The sequence below is a fragment of the Rutilus rutilus genome, assembly GCF_951802725.1.
Source record: "Rutilus rutilus genome assembly, chromosome: 6".
Classification (NCBI taxonomy): Eukaryota; Metazoa; Chordata; class Actinopteri; order Cypriniformes; family Leuciscidae; genus Rutilus; species Rutilus rutilus.
In genome coordinates this window covers 43,139,165-43,154,463 of record NC_140214.1, presented here as the reverse complement: position 1 = coordinate 43,154,463, position 15,299 = coordinate 43,139,165, and the positions used below count along the sequence as shown (strand labels likewise).

General features: G+C 38.3%; 2 protein-coding genes and 1 long non-coding RNA gene across 5 annotated transcripts in view; 1 reads left to right on the top strand and 2 right to left on the bottom strand.

Moving 5' to 3' along the window:
- The window catches only part of LOC311292520 (uncharacterized protein), a 341,250-nt gene that overhangs the window by 212,098 nt on the left and 113,853 nt on the right, over positions 1–15,299 (bottom strand). The gene's annotated exons all lie outside the window — the stretch shown is intronic.
- The window catches only part of LOC311292532 (protein NLRC3-like), a 437,424-nt gene that overhangs the window by 308,435 nt on the left and 113,690 nt on the right, over positions 1–15,299 (bottom strand). The window lies entirely within an intron of this gene.
- On the top strand, positions 278–4,220 carry LOC311292571. 3 transcript variants are annotated; one of them, XR_014627743.1, is made up of 6 exons: positions 278–517; positions 753–780; positions 938–1,182; positions 1,575–1,736; positions 2,999–3,093; positions 3,642–3,675. It is a non-coding gene; the product is annotated as an uncharacterized lncRNA (long non-coding RNA). The 3 variants fall into 3 exon arrangements; XR_014627742.1 differs by lacking the exon at positions 2,999–3,093 and having other exon boundaries at positions 284–517; positions 3,642–4,220; XR_014627741.1 differs by lacking the exons at positions 753–780; positions 2,999–3,093 and having other exon boundaries at positions 284–517; positions 3,642–4,220.

Sequence of the window (15,299 nt, the reverse complement as noted above, 5' to 3'; positions counted from 1 at the left end):
TCACTAAAATATAATGTCCACTACAGTGGACAAAAGTCTATTCTTGGGTCCCAGGAGGATATACAGCACATTTCTGTTTTCGTCCTGATAAATTCGTTACCATCCATTACCATCATACTGACTGAAAAGTCATTGCATTGTGGGATTCATTTCTTTCGCGCTCAATTCAGTTCAAATGTGACGCGTCATGCGAGCAGCAGCAGACAGTAACGTTAGGCAGCTACAACAGGCAAACTCGTTTTGTCAGCGGGACGGGATTCACTGAACATTATAATCATTCCTGTTATCAAGATAAACGATGTCTGCGAATCTGTGAGCAATTTTAAAGCTTTTTTGAGGTTCGGTTCGTGTTTCAAACATTAGTTGCCTGTGACGCAGCAGAAAATGGACGACGTTAACGGTAGCAGCTACCTGAAGACGGATGGAAGAATTTGTCATTGAATAATCTAACCTGCGCGTGACGATAAGTGGGATTTAGAGTTTGAGAAGATGGAGAATTGTTCAACTGAGTGATACGGTAAGCCAATATCTAATTTTTTTTTTTTTTTTTTTTTTTTGCGTTTCTACATTGTTTTCACGTAGCCTATGGTTTGATTTTGCGAACGCGGTTTAACGTGGTCGTGCGCAAGCAATTCACTGACTCTGTTCCACCTGTTTACCAAGTAACGTTAACTTCAACATTTCATATAATAGGCAACCTGTACCATGCTATTTGCATGACATGCATTTGATATATATTTTTTTCGTTTTAGGCTTTGTAATCTGATGGCCATTGTTAATGTAAGTGCTTTTAAGTAGTGTTACAGTTATAGTCTATGTGTTAAAAAAAAAAAATGCTGTCAAATTCTGTCAGTTCTGTGATTTTGTGCTTTCCGTTGTCAGAATTTCGCTGGCACATGAAAATCCATGTTCCTAATGCTGTTTTCAAATGTAATAGGCCTATTCCTGATTGCCATCCCATGGTCCTACAACTACTCCCTAATTCAAAGAAGTTAGACGGTGTTATCCTTAAAGCAGATAAGTAGAGATTATTCAGCAAATCTCATTAATTTGTAATATGTTTATTATGTTTTGGTTCTGTTGATCAAGGTTGTGCTGTCCTTTTTAAAAATTGTTTCAGGAATTTGCATCGCTGATGTCCAGCAATCTACATTTGCCAGAAAGTCCACGACTTATTTCCTGGTATGTAAACATTAAAGGGGTAGATGAAACCTAAAATGAAAAGCCATCATTTACTCACCCCACTGCAAAATATGTTTTTCTTAATTAGTGTTTTTATTTTGTTTCCAGTCCAGATATCTACAATTCTTACATGAAGAAGCATTTAATAGACACGTAAAAATTGTCTTGTTTTCTTAAAGAATAAGTCAAAATTAAGTGAGTTTATGCTTAAAACAAACAAAATTATATGCCAGTGCATTTTAGCATTCTAACCAATTTTAATTTTTAGTTGAAAAATGTAATTCATAGAACTATGAATAGACAACTACATCGAACCACAGTGGAACCCACAGTAGTTATTTTAATTATTAATATTATTTATTTATTCTTTTTTTTTTATTATTCCATTACAGGTCAATCTCTAAGCAACCAGTGCTGGATATTAAGTTTGGAAGGTCAAGGTGTGTGTGAAGGATCACAGCCTCTTCATCACTGGCGTGGCAGCGCTGTTTGCCTCCTCCTATAACTTCAGCTTGCAGTACCAGGAAGAGGCAGCACCTTGAGTTTGTTCAGAGGTTAGTCATTGGCATATTTGCCATTCATATATATATATATATATATATATATATATATATATATACATATATTAGACTGAATTGTGTCACTAACCTTGACTTGGCAGTATTTATTATGTTGACTACTGGTATGAACAATATGGCCCTGGTTTCCATACAGGGCTTAGCTTAAGACAGGTCTAGGCCTTAATAAAATTAGGGTATTTAAGCAGATTTTATAATAATGTATCATTAAAAAAAAAAAACATTACTGGTGTGCATCTTGAGATAAAACAGTGGCAGTCATATATTTTAAGATATGTCAGTGCAAGTTGTTTTCAGTTGAAGGATTAGTGAAAATTCTGTCATTAATTACTCACCCTCATGTCGTTCCAAACCTGTAAGACCTTCGTTCATCTTCAGAACACAAATTAAGATATTTTTGATGAAATCTGAGAGGTTTCTGAACCACCCATAGACAGCAACGTCTTTGCAACTTTTAAGGCCCAGAAAGCTAGTAAAAACATTGTTTAAATAATCCATGTAACTAGTGCAACCTTAAAGGAGAACTCCGGTCAATTTTAACATTGAGCTCATTTTTTTGTAAATTTGGAGTGCTGTCAGTACAGAGAACAACGACAAAAATCGGTGTTGCCTACACCGTGTTATCCTCTTTTTAAAATTTGTACCCTGTTGACTTCAAGTTTTAAACCTGCTTTTAGCCTCTTAACATCCTTGATGTGTCATTACAAGTGCCCAGCCATGTGAGTGATTCCTTCAGAGTGAACACGGGTGAATCTGACTGCAGTAGATGTGAAAGATCTTGTTATAACATCTACAAATGTCCATATATAGGTGAAAATGCCCCTTGAAATCAATTTAAGGTGGCAAATATTACCCCTTAATAAAAAATGTTAATTTCTGTCACTGCTGTAAACTGACCACTGCATAGAATATGAAAAATATGAATATCTTTGTCAGTCAGCTGTCAACAGGCCTAAACAAGCCATGGCACCAAGCACAGAAACACAATCAGTAAAATGTTATCTAATTATTATCAAGAAAACTTTGAAAATATCGATCGATTCGAGACATATTTTGTCAATATTGCACACCCTTAATGCATGGTATTAATTTTGATTTCTTCGGGTCTTAAAAAGGTCTTAAAAAGCCTTAAATTTGACTTTAAAAAATGTGCAGAAACCCTGCTTCATAATATTTAGGTTGAACCACTGTAGCTATATATTTACCAATGTTTTTACCACTTTTCTGGGCTTTGACAGTTGCAATGATATTGATATCAATGGAAGGACAAAACTATCAGATTTCATCAAAAATATCTTCATTTGTGTCCCAAAGATGAACAAAAGTCTTGAGGGTTAGAAATAATGACAGAATTTAAATTTTTGGGTGCAAACATGCATTTTAGTCTGGTAAATCATGTTGTCATATATGCAATAAACATTGCAAGGCTTGCAATTAAGTTAAATTATTTCTGTCACAAAGGTTTGGGCTGGATTCTGGCAGTGTGTGCTCTATATAAACGGAGAGTCTAAAGACTGCCTTTCTACTGATACTCTGATGGCACCGGATGAGGGGATGATATTGTTAATGAGCTGGGTGATGAGTAGACAAAAGTTGTAGAATAAAACTTTAAATCTGGCAACCCCACTTCCAAAAATTTAGTTAGTTGACAGTGCGCATGTAAACAGACACATTGAGTTGATGTATTTTACCAGGGCAGAACAAATATCAGTTATTGATCACAACATCCAACATTGCATTTTTTTTTTTTTCACAACATCCAACATTGCATTTTTTTTTTTATGTTGTTCAGTTTTAGACAGCTTTTGTGCTGTCTCTCTTTGTCAAAATATATACCTTCAGTTAATAATATTTAATTGTTGTTTTTTTTCTGCCTTTTAGACGCTTTCTTGACATCAATCCTGAACGTGGATCAAAAACTTGAAAGTAACTTCAAAGAAAACTGGCCAAGTTGTGCAAAACAAGAACACCACTGTAAGCCTACAGGTGTCCTCACTTCTGTGAAACCTTGCAGACTTTGAATGGGATTTCGTTTGCACTTTTATGGACTTCAAAAAAGAAACAGCATTTCACTGTCGTTATAAAGCTTGGAAGAGCCAGGACATTTTTTAATAGAACTCTGATTGTATTCGTCTGAAAGAAGAATGTCAGATACACCTAGGATGACTTGAGGGTGAGTAAATCATGTGCTAATTTAAATTTTTGGGTGAACTATTCCTTTAATTAAGTGCTAACTGTTACCTGTTTGTTGTTAAGTGTTAAAATTGCATTTTATGTTTAAAAAGTAATTCAGCCAACATGTTCACAGAAGGCAATTTAACTAAATAAATGTTTTAAAACCCAGAAAATGTTGTTTTCTTTTTCCTAGTGTGACTACTCTTATGAAACCTTAAAGTATAATATTTTAATTATGTAATAATAAAAGCAGTATTCCCTGTAAAAATACAATTTATTGCTGTCGACAAGTTTAATAATGTATAATGTGGTACATACTGTATTTGGTAATTACAGTGGAGTACTGTAAATGCTGTTTACTGTAGTAGTGTTGTAAAAATACAGTATGTGGATGGCAACCCAGCTGCCAGTATTTAACTGTAAATTTACAGTGAAAAGTTTTACAGTGTACATGCATGTGATACTGATGCATTTTTAAAGCTGTGGGATATGGTTATGGTACTTTGTGGATGTATTTGTCAAAAATGACAAAGAAATACTATATTTGGTATTACTATAATAAAATACTATATTTGGTATTCACACAATAGACAAAATCTCCAACTATAGGCATTTAATTTCAAGGCATTCAGATATAAGATTTGTATCCCTAATATATGTTAAAGTATGTACTATAGAAATAAGTACATATATGCATGTATAAATATATGCGTCATATATGCATGTATACATATATGCGTCATATATGCATGTATACACATATGCGTCATATATGCATGTATACATATATGCGTCATATATGCATGTATACATATATGCGTCATATATGCATGTATACACATATGCGTCATATATGCATGTATACATATATGCGTCATATATGCATGTATACATATATGCGTCATATATGCATGTATACATATATGCGTCTTACATATATTTCACATTTATGTGCATATACGGGAAAATATATGGCACTTACATGAAAACGGCCATTTTTGATATATTTTGAAATATATGTTTCATATATGTATATGTGTTTTACATATATGAATTTTGCATATATTCTCATATATGCAGCAGACATACATGGGCACTAACATTATATATGTAATTTACATATATTGACATATATTACATTTCTGTATGGAACTACACTTTTACATGCATCTGATTGACAGATAAATCATGCGATCTTATTTCACTGTTGTTGATGGTTTTTCAGCTTTGGACAAAGTTTGCTTCGTACATTTAGTTTAACTGTAGTGTTAAAGAAGGCGAGCTTTACCTTTCAACTGAACTGTGTTAATGTTTTCAAGACACTTACATGTTCTTGCTCCATCCATGCAATAACGGTGTCCATGTTATGAGCCGAGTTTTTTATTTACTTCAACTGCTCAGTGCTCTGGTAATATCAATGGGATGACCCATTTCAGGAGTTGCCATAATTACATTTTAAAATCAGAATATGAGCATAGCTCACTTACATTCACTAGAATATTGAAACGTTAGCGATACAGATTCTAAACACAAGCGCCAGTGATTGAATGTCATTGCGCGGTTTGAACGCCCCGCCCCCCAGCTGAACTGGAAGTTTTGATTGGTTTTGCACCCGAGTCAGACCTGTCTGTTATTGGCTGAAGCTCAGGGCTGAGGGCTCATCAATTTTAATGCCAGAGAAGTAAGTATGTTGAGGGTTATTTGTAGGGAAGGACTACACAATGGTTTTTACACAAAATGGTGTGACAGTCGCGAAGCACTGGGGTGGAGACCAGCATGTTTATAGAGGGTTTTCACTAGGGATGGGGAAATGAAGCCTCATGAATCTCTGAGGCTTTCCCCTGACTGTTCCGGGAAAAGATTCAAAGCTTCGAGAGTGTGGAGAACAGCGCTGAGAACAGCGCCATCTGGTGCTTATTTAAAATAAAGCAGCCAGAAGCCTGTGTTAGAAGCTCTGGCAGATGAAGCAACCACAACACACTCCATAGTTTCAATGTTATGTGCACAAATAAAAGCCTAACATGTTTGTGTTTGATTTGTTCATTAAATAAATTCATTTTCCCATTAAAGTGTGACAATAAAATATAGTAGCTTATATGATTCAATAAGATTTAATGTAGGCCTTCTCTCTCTCTCTCTCTCTCTCTCTCTCTCTCTCTCTCTCTCTCTCTCTCTCTTTCTCTCTCCACACACACACACACACACAAAATGAATAAGGACATTGTCTGATAGGATCATCTGTTATTAAATGTCAATAATTGTAAATATCAACCAGACCGACTGAGGCAACAATGACTCGTTAAATACGATCTGAAGTTCGAGCCTTCTGACAACCAAAGCGAAACGCGCACGTGACTGGACAGAAAGTGAGGCTTCATTTGTTGTGACTCTAGTAAACCAACACACGCCTCGATACGGGGCTTCACTACAAATTGTGTCGCTTATGTGATACGCGCATCGAAGCTTCAGTGTCATATGTAACATCACTAGTTTTCACTACACGCCATCAATCCGGAAGTCTGACATTTTGGAGGGAACTGAACGGAAACAATGCCACTGAACTGAACCGACTCGCAAATCTGGCTGATTATTGCTGCTGAAAAATGGTTGTGTTTTGGTCTGTAGTAATCGGTCGCACCGGGAAAAAACAGTGCAAAAAACTGATGAAAAGATGGCGTTTGTGGTTGAGAGAGGCACAGCATCAGCCACATGTGTAAATGAAGCGTTGACCATGGCTAAAATGTTGACGTAAAGTAGTTCACTATGGCTACATTCACACTGTCAGTCCAAATCCGATTATCTTTGTATGCGATTGGAATGTGATCTGAAATGATGTCCACACTGTGTCTCGCAACTGTTCAGATCCGATTTGTGTGTCCACGCAGCTCTTTGACAATACGGCAATGATGTTGCGTTGATGGAGGGGTTTGCATTTGCAATAGAAATATTGTCTTATTTAAATTGTACAACATGGAGATGTGTATCCGCCGCGCTGGACTACTGCGTCTGGAGCTGCAGAACTGTAGGAGGCTGGTATGACCAACTCTTTTTCCGCGCCGGTTTCAAAATACATTTAAAAAATAATAATTTTCTGCTCGTCTGGCACTTTGCAACAACACAGCCTTGTTTCGGCAGCGACTTTCAGCATGTTCCCTATAACAACATCTGATGTTTACATTTTACGTGGCGTGAGAAAGTCACATAAACCACGCGAAGTCTGATCAGAGCGTTCAGACTGAAGTGGATTTCCTGATATGTGATTTGAATAGGATTTCAAACCACATATGGATGTAGCTTGAAACAGATTTCATGTGCTTTTTTTGGATTGACAATCTGAACATAGTCAATGTCGGAATAAGAAATAGAAGGAAGAATTGCAGTAAGGACTAGAGAAGCTAGCTCGTTCGGATCTTTACCACATATTAACTTTAGTTTGTCAATTTCGCGCTCTTTCCTGCTTACTAAGTCCTTCTCTATATGATTTCACAGCTTCTGTGTGATTTTTCCGTGGTTTAGACATTATAAATAAGTGTAACAATGTGTTCAGTAGTACATAAACAGTGAAATCCATGCCGTTGTTTACATCCGAGTACCTCCAATATGGCCGCGCATCCGGGTAACTGACCGAATCGTGACTTAGGTGCAAACCCTCTATGGGGCTTCCATAGACATAATGATCGTGTCCAAAAAGCAAATAGTTTCAGTTGTCATAAACAGAGCAGCCCCAGATCCTCCAGGGATAAACTCAAGTGTGAACTGAAGCTTCAGACGCTCACAGAGACGCAGGAGTTACAGACCAGACGAGCCTCGGGACACAGTGACACAGCATGTGTAAAGTTAGTCTGCGCTCCAGAGCATATACTTCCAGAGTTTCCCAAAGTTTTCTTAAAATCTTATTTTCTATTTATCTTCCTAAGACTTCTGTATAGTAGAAATGATTTTGATTAAATTTAACCTGAGGTATTATTTTCACTTAACAGCATCTGTACTTAGTCGTTTTAGATCTTATTTATACAAAAATATTCAAGCAGTGTTTTGTCCATGCAGCATGAATAGCCTACTGTATGTGTTTTAAAATACAACTAAACCATGATAACAGATGATTTTTCTTTTGACAGATCATTTCCCTCGTGGTGTTTAACATCCAGGAGCTGAAGAAGAAGTTCTTTATGCAAAAAAAAAAAAAAAGAATTAATTAAACAAACAACAACGATACAAATAGTTTAAGTTGACATAAACAATACACTCCCAGATCCTCCCGTAAGTTGTAATATGCATTGTACAATATGTAAATAGATTGTGTCAGATTTGTTAGAGGGACTGTACCTCATTATTGTAATGCAATCACACTGAGGACTAACGTCACCTGTCCCTTGTAAAGGCTATGGATAAAATGCATTAATAAGCTTTATGCAACAATCACGAGTGCTCAATTTACTACAAAAGTGTGTACGGCGTATAAGAAAAGAGACATTTAGCTGTAATGAATACATAATACAGAAACACTCTCTTCCGATCTATTGTAAAAGTTTGTAATCTTTGATTGTAAATGATTTTTCCCCCACTAGCGGATGACACCGCTTACATCGTGTTTCTCTGTACAGTTTTTAGACGAAGACGACTCCTTGAGCACGGTCAAAACAGGCGTAGGAATTAATGAACAAATGCAGCATTAGAAAATTACACGACACTTCTACAGTAGTGTTTAAACTGTGATATTCTCTCAGGTCATCCTTCTGGTCTGTCGAAGCGGTCACAAGACACATAACAGCCCAACATGAAGAGTGAGGCTTGATGTTTTTCTGTTACATATACGACTGTTACACTTAAAACAAACCTATCAATTAATCTACGCATTACGAGTCAAGGTGTCACAGACAGACAATCTGTCATGCTTGTCTTCACAATTTGTGTTTCTTTAAGAAAAACAGTCTTTGTCCCTCATCAGCAGAATACCAAAATTGTTTAACAAATCTTAATTTTTCACGATTATAAATATTGATTAGCATCAGCTCACAGCTCAGTTGTAACCAAATGCTAGTGAATCTACAGAATGTCACTGTCACATTAGTTTGCTATTACCAGTGATAGTGGCTCTGGTATCGTCACATGACTGTGAGTACACATATAAACCACACAGTTTTGACTATGAAGCCAGGCCAAAAACAAAAACAATTAGTTGTAGCAGTATGGAGATTGAGTTATGTTTCTTTGATTTTGTTCTCATTTTTCTAAAACAGACTGTTTTGAAACTGTTTACCACGGCTTCATTCTTAACATCAGCATCTCATTGTGATGCCGGGTGTGATTGTAATGTTTTGTGTGGTGTTTTCTTTACACTTTCCCCTGGATATCTGTTTCCTATGTAATGTTAGTGAGCTCTAGGGGCCCTATTTTAACGATCTGAACCTAATGTATCAAGCACGAAACGCAAGTAACTTTGTGGGCGGATCTCGGACGCTGTTGCTATTATACCGGCGGGATAAATGACTCCTGCGCCCGACGCAAATCTAAAATGTGTTGGTCTGAAGTAGCTTCATTACTCATAGGTGTGGTTTGGGCATAACATGAAATAAACCAATCAGAGCATCATCTCACATTCCCTTTAAGAGCAGGCGCGCTTGTTCCATGGCGGATTGCTATTATAACGGCAGATTTGCCAGGAGCGGTTCACAGCCGAGGAGACCGACGTTCTCGTCAGGGCCGTAAAACACAGAGAAGTGACATTGGGGATGGAGAAACACCCAAATTAGCTTCGGTTAAACAGGCATATGATAATTTGGGTAAATGTGTAAGCTCAAAGTGTGTGCGCGTTGTGCACACGCTACATTGATTATGGCCAAGCATGCGCCCTTAAAATAGCATCTGAATAACATGCGCAATGCGGAATAGTTTTCTGAAACTGCAAAATAGCACCAGGGAACGTTTGCGCCGGAACACGCCTCCTCTTTTCGCTGATCCGCCCCCGGGAGCGCAAGTTCATTCCCTAATTTACCGCCGTGCGTCTGTGGAGGGAAAAGTCCGCTGTGTGTCGGGTGCAAAATAGGAATGATACATGCGTCGCTGTATAAAGTCAATTGCGCTGGGTGCAAGATAGGGCCCAATAAGTACATTTTACTTTTCTTTTTTTTTTTGATGATAGCACATCAATCTTCAGGACAAAAATGATCTTTTTAAGATTCTAGCAACAAGCAGTTTAGACCATAGACTGTAAAAAAAGATGGACGACGCCCCTTCGCTCTCTTCCATTGGTGAGAACTGAAGCCGCCAGTGTCCCGATATGGCGCTGACATCTTGGAATTTGAGTCTGCGCAGTAGCGATCTCGGGACCAGACCTGCGCAGTAGCGATCTCGGGACCAGACCTGCGCAGTAGCGTTCTCGGGACCAGACCTGCGCAGTAGCGATCTCGGGACCAGACCTGCGCAGTAGCGATCTCGGGACCAGACCCGCGCAGTAGCGATCTCGGGACCAGACCCACGCAGTAGCGATCTCGGGACCAGACCCGCGCAGTAGCGATCTCGGGACCAGACCTGCGCAGTAGCGATCTCGGGACCGGGACCAGACCCGCGCAGTAGCGATCTCGGGACCAGACCCGCGCAGTAGCGATCTCGGGACCAGACCCGCGCAGTAGCGATCTCGGCACCAGACCTGCGCAGTAGCGATCTCGGGACCAGACCCGCGCAGTAGCGATCTCGGGACCAGACCCGCGCAGTAGCGATCTCGGGACCAGACCCGCGCAGTAGCGATCTCGGCACCAGACCCGCGCAGTAGCGATCTCGGGACCAGACCCGCGCAGTAGCGATCTCGGGACCAGACCCGCGCAGTAGCGATCTCGGGACCAGACCTGCGCAGTAGCGATCTCGGGACCAGACCCGCGCAGTAGCGATCTCGGGACCAGACCTGCGCAGTAGTGAGCAGGAAGTAAAGCCGCGAAATCAACGCTCCGCCCTCACTCTCGCAGAGAGAGTGCATTCTGCACACTTTTGAAAAAACTGATTGCAGTACGACAAGAGGCTTGTTAAAATAAAGTAAATACAATCTCCTCAGTCCTCCGAAGATCCCGAAAAAAATGTCCGTTGGTGCTTCAGCGGTGCTTCACAGCTGTCAATCATGACGTTACACCACCGCATCACGTAACTAACTAAAAACCAACTTATTTTTGAAACAGACACTTGAACTTACATCAGCGTGATAAAAACGACAGCAAATGACAGAAACCACCTTTGGAAAAAAGATATTTGAAGTGTAATTTAATTGTTTAGTTGGTCTCACGTCCCGTTGAATAACACGGGGAGGCGGGGCTTATGACCTATACTAGGACCAGTCACCGGGGTCCTAGGTGCCTGGGTTCTCCCATGGTTTTTTTTCTCCATTGGGTCACCTGATGGAGTTTTAGGACACCATTAGGTCACTTGATGGAGTTTTTCGGTTCCTTGCCACTGTTGCCTTTGGCTTGCTCAGTTGTGGATATTTTGGGGATATTTAATTAGATTTTATCAATCAATAAATTCCACTAGAAACAAACCTTGTTGTATTATTTTAATTTAATACTGTGAAGCTGCTTTGATACAATCTGTATTGTGAAAAGCGCTATACAAATATACTTGACTTGACCGGGGGGGATTGAGACGTTTTGGCTTCACTTTTCAGGGCTTGTGCAGCACGCTTGGTTGCGACTATGTAATGTGACAAAATCAATCAAAAACCACAGCCAATCAGAACAGCGTGTGGGCGGGTTCTCTTGGCAAGTGCACAGCACTCACAATGAAATGGATAAGTACGTTATCAGATTCATAAATATTGCACCATTTAAACATCATTTAAAGTACAAGTGATTGAAACTATCTTTGTCATAGAATTCATACTTTGCAGTCACGTGACTACCATGGATACCTGGCGGGCAACAAACGGGTATTTTCAACGTAGAGTCTTGTAGTTCCAGGTCTTCCTAGAAGCTGTCAAGTCTGTTAGCGAGCTAGCTGCATAACTATGGACTAGGATTAACTCCAAGGTAGCTCAATTGTGTAAAGCAGACAAGGTTTTTTAAGATAATCGAGCAGTAATAATTCCTCCGTAAATAATCTAGCTCTACTGTTGGGTCATCTCTGGTTCTCATTGAAAACCATAGATATCACAAACCTCAAAACAACCTATCACACACTTTTGTTGTTGTTAGCAAAAGACGACAGCTGTTACTGTGCGTTCACACCGCCACCGGCGAGAGCGTCAAAGTGCCCGGAAGTCATTCATTTTTAATAGCGATTTCAAAATCGCCGGCGGCGGTGTGAACGTACAGTTAGCCTAGCTTAGACTCATAACACAAACAGCTGACTCGCCGAACCAGCTGGTGATGTTGATTGACGAAATTACAGGGTAACTTAAAGACTCGATTAATTACATGATCACATTGTATTCAAACAAATGTTGAAATTACCTTTGATGGAGTGATGGAATGATCACTGCACAGATGTGTATACTGTGCTTATCTCATCTGCGGTTAGTGCAACCAATCGCACAACAACTATCTGGTGATGCAAATGCTTTATTTGTTTTGTAGTGTTGTTCCAGCTGCAACGTCGTCACGTCACTAGAATCGTCAGGTGTCACTGGTAAGTGATGCAAATGCTTTGTGCGTAAAAAAAAATAAAAAATCTAATTGCATTGCACCTATGCACTCTCACCCTGCTTCTGGGTCAACAGCACGCATGCATTGTGGCGCTCTTGTGATCGTGCGTCAGCGATCTATATTTTGTGAGAAAATATGTTTGTTTTTTGTTTTGTTTTTCACAAAAAACATTTGTGCCACTTCCTAAATTTGAGGTTAAACCACTGGAGTCACATGGATTACATTTATGTCTGTATGCCTTTCTGAACCTTGAAAGTCGTAGTTGCGTAAGCTGTCAATGGAGGGACAGAAATCTCTCAGATTTCCTCAAAAAGGTTTTGTTCTAAAGATGAATTGAAGTCTTGTGGGGTGTGGAACAACATGAGCGTGAGTAATTAATGACAATTAAAATTTTTGGGTGAACTAACCCTTGAAGGAAAATTGTGTTCTCTTACTGAAAAATGGCATCAACACTGTAATATTTCACTCTACTATTGACTACAAGTCTAAAGCAATGTTTGATGATAAAAGCAGCAGCCCTGTCTTCGTATTCCATTTGTTTTTGTTTCCTTCTTTCTGTATTGTATTGCATTTGTATTGTATTTGAATCTTGACTTTTAGTTTATTATTCATGTTTTGTGAAGAATTTTGTGAGCTATTTGGTGCAACACCAATATTGTGCAAGTACCTGCTCATGTTTTCTTTTTTAATTCTGTCCCTTGTTTGTTTAATGTCTCAATACATATTCCACAATACAAGCACTTTTAATGGTGCTTTGCACATTGTTTAATTTGTCATATATCTATTGAATGCATTTAAGAATGTTTACATGAAAATGTTTACGAAAATAAACCATGTTCAATTTGTATATATTTTTCTTGAATTATTTGCTACCAAAAGATATGCTATAAAAATTCTATAAAAATAGAAATTTCTGTATAAGGATTATCCGTGAATAGTACAGAAAATGTACTGTTGATATACAGAATTTTCCGGTTTAGAGTTCAACTGTCCGTAATTTAACAGAAAATGTTCATTATCTGTTTTTTTGGAACAATTTGACGTTAGAAATCAGGACAGCCTAAAAACACACTTGTTTTTCATGGCCTATAATTAAGGTTGGTTTTACTATTTTCCATTGAGTCTGATACTGTTTTGCCACTCCTGGTTCTTTCCATTATATATTTGAGTCTGATATTGCCTTGCCACCTCTGATTTAAAATGTTGAGTTTGATGCTGTTTTACCACTCCTATTTTTCCATTTTGTATCGGAGTCTGACACTGCCATCTCTGGTTAACTATTTTAAATGTGAGTCTGATACTGTTTTGCTACTCCTGTTTTAAGGTTGCTCTTAGCTTTGTTGCTTATTTGTGTTGTGTTGTTATGCAGGCATTATTTTCTCTTAATTTGGCTGTTCTGTAAAGCATTTTGGTCAGCCAGTGGCTGTTGTAAAATGTGCTATATAAATAAAATTAACGTGAACATGAAAATACTTGCATGTAACTACAGCTGTAATTAACTTCTGTAATTGCATTTATAATTAGGCTACACTGTTAACCCGTCCCTTACACCTCAACCCACCCTTAAACCGACCCATACCACCAAACCTGTCCCTAACCTTACCCGTATCCCAGCTCAGTGTTTTACAAGACAATATGATTTATTTTTATTTATTTATTTGTTTATTTGACAGGGACATTGCACAACAAATGTGTTGCACAGACCAGAGATAGCTACAAGCTAATTTTCATCTGTAGTCCCTGGGCAGAGGCAAAGTGACAGCAGGTTAATACAGTGGACAATGAGCATGCCCACTGATGAGTCCATTCACAATACAAAATACAGATAAAACACCTACAAAAGGATCATCTCAACAAACATACAGTTACAATACCTTTACAACTATTTACAGTTCCCTTTTAAATTTACATTGTACTTTTTTATTTTTTTTATTTTTGATGATAGCACATAGTAGTTAAAGACGTCTAATATAAAGTGAGACCATAAACTGCAACACAAGAGATAAACTTATTTTAAGTGATGAATCACAAGAAAATCATACTGATGTGTTTTGGTGATTAAACCACGTGCTCTCATTACCGGTTACAACAATCTTGTGTTTTGAAACAATGAATTTAACAACGAACTGTAATAAGAGAATGAGATCAGATTTTGTTAGGATGTTGAACTGTAATCAAATGTAGTTTTGTACATAACAGCACCTAAAGCAAATAACGAAAAAGCCCTCAACTTTTATAGACTGCTAAATTGCTTAAGCAACAGCCAATCACAGGGCTATTCCCTCCCCTACTAGTGTGCAGACACACAGATTTGCATCGACATCGGCATCTGGTTTGTTACAGGCTGTCGTTGAAGCGAGATTACGTTTCTGATATGAGTGAAATATTTAATAGTATAATAGAAAGAATGTGAAACACCCAGCAGCTTCCTGATCAGAGGTCTTCAGAGAATCTTGTAGAAAGGTATTTATTTAGAATAATCTGGAAAATATCTGCAAAGGACCCAATGCACAGCGTGGTTCATATGTGTAAAGTTTCCGTTCTTAACGTGTTCGTTTCTGATTATTTAAACACCGATACTTGTTTCGAAACAACATCAGATGCTATTTACTATAACGATACTGAACTACTGTTGTCATGTTTCTCTTCCACTGACATTGAGTAGGCCTAACTGAAGTGAGTAATGTTTAAGTAATGCTAATAAGGAAAAAGTCCATGATATTGTCTCAGTATTTGC